General features: G+C 36.8%; 1 pseudogene; it reads right to left on the reverse strand.

Moving 5' to 3' along the window:
* Positions 1-1,106: 1,106 nt before the first annotated feature.
* On the reverse strand, positions 1,107-2,292 carry LOC142448670 (actin-related protein 6 pseudogene; annotated as a pseudogene).
* Positions 2,293-6,380: the final 4,088 nt, after the last annotated feature.

The raw sequence follows: 6,380 nt of genomic DNA on the forward strand, positions 1-6,380 counted from the left end.
GGCTTGAAAAACCAAATCCCATGTGAACTGAAGTCATTTTGAGATGATTTTAGTGGAGTCTCCTTTCATCAATACAGATTAGTTGAATACCCTTTGGTGTGACAGTAACATAATCTTCTGTCAATTTAAGCAAATGGGTGGAGTCTAGTCTGTCAATCAGGTTATAGGCAATAATGCCTCTGTGTGGATATGGCCTTGGGATTCTGGGAACTCCTGTCTTCCTCCCTGGAGGAAGGACACACTCCTCTGCTTGACATTCCTGTTGACAAGCCACATGGAGCTAAGCTGATGGAGTCAGAGCCCTGGAGGTGGAGGAGACACGTGGAGACCCACGCCAGCACTGAGATGCTTCCACTGCCACTGGATCCACAAGACTTTCTACCCACTGGCCAGTGATCATCCTGCATTCAGCATCATTGCATTTTCTGTGTGTCTAAAGAGGAAATTATGGGCCAGTATTGGACATATGGCCTAAGGGCTAATATCAGACTTATGGTCATGATCTGAACTGGGCTGAGATATTTACTTAATATATAAATACTTTGATATAAAGTTCATTTTTAAACATGAACAAATTGGCTGTATTCTCCCCTTACAACACTACTCCAAGTTAAAAAATGTGACACACATACAAAGTTATTCTTTCATCTAGTATGTATAAATAGAAGTGACAATTTTGTCTTAAAGTACTTGTTCCTAAGAGAGTGAGTAAAGTCATACCAGCCTGAAAGAATATTACCAATTCCAAGTCAGAGTCACACAAAACTATCTTCTAAGGAAAACTGATTGGTGAAACAGTTAAGTTTGAGCTTTCAACTGTGAAGACTTAAAACGCATTCCCTTTCACCTTCTGAGGAGAGCTGATCTACTCTCAGAAACAGCCTAAGCACTGTTATGATTGTCCTTGAAATTGTCAGCTGAGTTCCAATGTTGTGTACTAGCCTAGCCCCATCATCTTTGACAAAGGACCAAACCATATTTACATTACACGAGTTCAAGCTTTTATCAAGATGAAAGACAGCATAGGTCCTGAGCTGCCTTTAAAATGAAGAACATGGAAATATAACCAATCACAACCAGTCAAGACCTTCATTCAGAAATGGTCCTTAAATATCAAGTTTCTCTTCATAGATGCTATGTCCATTTTCTTCATAATTCTCTCTTGTTACCACTATATCTTCAGTCATCGTTCTCTGGTATCAATTTTCCACCTTCCCAGGAATAAGTAATAGGGTTTCTGGTCGCACAACAGAAACGTCATAATCTGTTGGTGTGAGGCATCACACTTCGGAGTAAACTTGATCCCTAAATACAGGGAAAAGGGATTTTCCTCCAGTCAAAACAATATTCTATTAAAAATGTGGCTGCATCTCTTCTGGTAAATTCTGAATTGAGTAGACAATTACTTCTGGAATGCCCATCTCTTGAATGCCTATATCAGAAGGATTAAAAAGTATTTCTGGAGCAGCAAATCTCTCATTGGCTAGACGAAGAATTTGTTCGCTAGATTTGTATTTTCTGCTTAGCACCATTTCTTTCCTTGGCTTACAAACCCCCCTTTTAATTGTACTGACATCCGGCAGAACATAGTCTACCATTACTGTATTTTCTTCTCCTTTCAACTTTGCAATATCCATGTCTCTATAAAAATCTGAAAGCACATAGAAGACATCTTCTTTGCCTTGGTTAATCACATGTGTTTCATCCATAGGATGTAGTTGCCTGTAAGAGATGATCACTTTGAGATGATTTGTTGAGTTTTCCTCCCACGTTTATCCGAATAATTGCTTCTTTTTCCTTTTTACTTCTACAATAGGGAACAATATGTGTAACAGTATATCCACTACCTACAATGATACAGCATGACTCTGAAGGATTATCTCTGAAATACCTGTGTGCACTGAGAGCACCTGCATTTACTCTTCAGCACTGCTTGGAACTGGTATTCTTCAGAATTTTATTCATTGATCCCTGAATTGAAGTGAAGTTAAAATAGGGTTCTGTGATGATAATGTTTGTATCTACAAAGTCAACCTGAAATATTTCTTTGCCAAAAAGGTAATCCCAAACTAGTGTTTGAACATCCCAGTTTACCAAGTAACTAACCCTTCTGAAAAGGGAGGATGGAAAGAGTCCAGAAGTGGCTTTTAGCTCATAGACCTGGTTAGCAGTGAAGGTTTTGAGACGTGCTGTCTTTGACTTGAACTGACATTTAGGAATAACCGGATCACTTTCATGGCTGTAGCCGATTTTGGCGTTGTAGGCTCCGATATCCAGCACTAAAGGGTTCATTTTGGCAGAAACCACAGGACTGTAGCTGCCGGTTTCCCTCACCGGCCGTATTGTTCCCTCTCATAAAGTTCATTCTTACATATATATGAATGTCACTGGATCTGTTCCTCAAGTCTACCCGGACTAACACACTTTTGTATTTGTTATTTTTTGTGGTTCCAATTGAATGATAGGATTTTGGCAAACTAATCCAATCCAAGTTATTTGGGCATTATTCTTATTAGTTAATTTCCTCTGGCTCAAGAATAGTAATAAAAATCTGAAAAAGCAAATGTCCAGAAGTGAATTTGAGATATACCCTCACTTTCTCCGATATCAGAGAAATGATCTCTCCCATGCACTAGTTTCTTTAGGTTAACTGAAAATTAAATTACTATAATTGGAAGAATAGCAAATAATATGCCAGAACACTTTCAAACATAAACTTGTGGGTTTTCTCCAATTCACGTTTTTCTGCCAAATTTGAGGTCTGTTGAGATTCCATGCACAAAGAAAAACTGTTATTATCAATCAATGCAACCATTAAATGTTTATCAAGAAACTACTCATGCCCTTGATAATCTGTCTATAATAGAAATCAGGAAAAATAATAAGTATAAAATTTGGTGCCTACTCTAAAAGAACATAAGAGTTATGCAAACATAGATAATTTTAAAGCATGCAAAAGAGTAACCCATCCTCCAAAAAATACATTGCTCAAAGAGTTTATTAAAACTCATAATGACCCTATCAGCGGAATAGAACTCCTTTATAGGGTGTCTGAGAAAATAAATCTTTATGGGAGCAGGCAGCTCTCTCTCCCATGGAGGGATTATTGAGTTTGAACCAACAACCTTGTGGTTGGCAGCCAATCATTTAACCACTATGCTAGTCACACTCGCCTGCCCACCTGACCCCTCCCAAAATGAAACAGAAAACACTCTCATCAAGTCTTTTCCAACTCATAGCAACCTTATAGAACAAGTAGAACTGCTTTTAATGGTTTGAAGCTATAGATTGTTAGGGAACAGATTAACACATCTTTCTCCAATATGAGGGGGTACAAAAAAGAGAATTGCTCTGGGCAGAGTTTGCATAGTACATTTTTTCCCACTAGGTAATCATCAAACAATTTGCTGTGTGTTAGTGCAGCCAGTGGTGTAGCCTGGGAAGGTTATCTCTGGTCACAGTGATTTTTTTTATAAAGACAGTTTTGTCCAAACCTCATTTTTGTGATGGTTAATATAAGAGAACAGGGTATGTGAAATTGTGTTTCCTACTCAGGAAAAATGGCACAGAAACCGTTGTGATGTTGAATGCAGTTTACAAGGACAGCACTATTGGAAATACTCAAGTGTATGAGTGGTTTTCTCATTTCAAAAAAGGTGAAATATTGATTGATGACAAACCTTGTTCTGGACATCCATCAACTTCCTGAATGGATGAACATGCCTACGCGTAGTGTATTTGGAGTTCATTCCACTAGATCAGACTGTTAATCAAACTTTCTCTTTAGAGCTTTTGAAAAGATTACGTAAGAGTATGTGACAAAAAATGCCCGATTCATGGCAGACAAGGGACTGGTTTTGCCACCACTACAATGCATTGCCTCACACACGCATCTCAGTGCACCAGATTTGGGCAAAAACAGCATGCCTCTCCCCATGCACCTTACTCACCTGACCTCGCTCTGTGTGACTTCTTTTTGTTTCCATGAATGAAGAGAGACAGGAAATGACAGTGATTTGGTGACACAGAAAAGGTGTAGACAAAAAAGAGGGAGGTGCTGTCAGCCATCCAACAGAAGAGTTTGAAAATGTGTTTCAAATATGGAATTGCAGATTTGACAAATGTATTAAGTTTAATGGAGAGTACCTTGAAGGTAATAAGATTGTTTTATAAAATAAAATAAAAATAAATAAATATGTAGCTTTGAAAAATATCTGGTTTTATTGGAGTTCCCTTTATATATATTTTAAACTGGCAATAACTTGTAACAAGGAAAAATAACTAGTGAGTTTCTATCAAAAAATGAGTTTTTACCAAGCATTTTTTAAGTCACCAAAAATTCTTAAGTTCCCAGTTATTATCAGCCTCCAAATTTTCTGGGATGTTTATATATTTTAGGCAGGTAAAATAAAAACTAGAATTGTCTTTTAAGTAGTGATTTTGGTCACTGTCCATAGCAGTAAAATAAAAAGAGATAGTTTTACCATGATATACAGACTATTTAAGAAAGTAAATTCTGTGTAATTACCTAAGAAATAATAACTATTATTGTCCACTGGCATGTTAGTTAAAATGAACGTCCATCAACGCCTTCTGCATTTGTTCCCATGTGAACGGGAGCAGAGACAGGATGCTAGTAATAGTAGGCCTTTTTCATTGTATTGGAAGTCAGGCAATAAATGTCTTGTTTACAGTGCAGTTACTATGAAGCGACAGTGACGTATGTTTTAGTCAATAGGACAATACTCATTTCTGTCCAGAGGATTGCCTTTAGAGATGACCTGTTAAAATTAGACTGGTCCCAAGCTCAAAATCAAATTTGGTTTATTGATGAAATTTTGCTTAGACCCCCTAAAAGAGTGTATTGGTAAATATTATCATTCAATTGCTTGTCTACCCATTTTATATTATGGGGCTTCCAGCTGGCATCCTGACCTGATTAGCAATTATAAGCACACCTGAATTTTTTTAAGTTCCTTTCAATGGAAGGGTGGAATGTTATGGCAATTGTATAAAGTGCCATATGTGATTAAACCTATAAAATGATTTCTGTGGGTAGGGGTTGTTATTTTTATAATACCTGAATGGCTAACATTTAAAGGTTTAAATATGTATCCCTGGAAAAAAGACATTTGAATACCAATGCAGATTAAAGTTTCACGACATGAAAACAAATGTGACTTTTATTGCTGCAAGTAAATTCTCTGAATAATTATTTGTCGTGCCTGAACAACGTTTTGTACATATTACTTTATATAACCCTCCCATGTGCTCTCTATACTATTTAATGGGACATACTTAGAAATTGTAAACCTTGTAAGCTGTCTGCATTTGATCTTAGTGTCTGGATTCTTAGAATATTCTGTAGGATCTTGAGATGGAACTGATCATAATTGGGTTTTGGGGGGCAGGATTGTTGGTTAGTTGAATAAACTCATTTGTAGTTAATGATGGTCATCATTGTACTTCAAATTACGAATCTCACATGATATGTTTTATGTTGTAATATATGCATCTGCTTGAAGAGATTGATTTGAGTATGTTGAATATATACTTGAAAATAATTTATCCCCAAATATCAAAATATCTATATTATATACATGTAAAAGCTGCAATATATTGATTTTTATCTAAATTTCACATCATTAATCTTGTATGACATTGTTTTTTAATATATCAGATTTACATTACTATTTAGAATACGATACCATTGGATATCCTAAGACATATTTCTGCAATGTGGAAAAGTATTTGTAGGTGTCTAACAATAGTTTTCCAAATAAATTTACAGGCTACAGCTGACTTTGCAGAAAATGATCTCTTTATGCTGTAGTGATTAGACAACATTGGAAGATCATCTCATCTATTAAACTCCCATCCCCTTCTGTGGGTTTGTCATTGTATAGTGGCATGTGTGCTCCAGTGATGTTGGAAGCAATGCTACTATTATTTCAATTTTCAAATGGGTTACCCAAAGTAGAGCTTCCAGACTAAGACAGACTAGGAAGAAATGCCTGGACTTCTACTTTTGTAAGAGCAACCACCGTATATATTATAGCATAACTGTCCAACTCACTTACTTCGGACAGGTCATCAGGAGGGATTAATGATGAATGGAGAACACCATCCTTGGTGAAGTGAAGTGCCACTCAAGCAGAGGGAGACAGACCCATGGTGATTTAGATTAGTAAATTGTTGAAATGGTGAACTTGACTGCGCTGCCAGTCATGAGAATGATGCCAAGCCAACCAGGGCTTGGTTCTGTTGAGCGTAAGATGACCATGAGTCAGACTTGATTTGAAGACATCTATCTAGCTTAGCTTTTATTTTCTCTTTAACTACCCAGTGGCTTTTAAAATTCATGGAAAATCCTATTATCT

The sequence above is a fragment of the Tenrec ecaudatus genome, chromosome 5, assembly GCF_050624435.1.
Source record: "Tenrec ecaudatus isolate mTenEca1 chromosome 5, mTenEca1.hap1, whole genome shotgun sequence".
Lineage (NCBI taxonomy): Eukaryota > Metazoa > Chordata > Mammalia > Afrosoricida > Tenrecidae > Tenrec > Tenrec ecaudatus.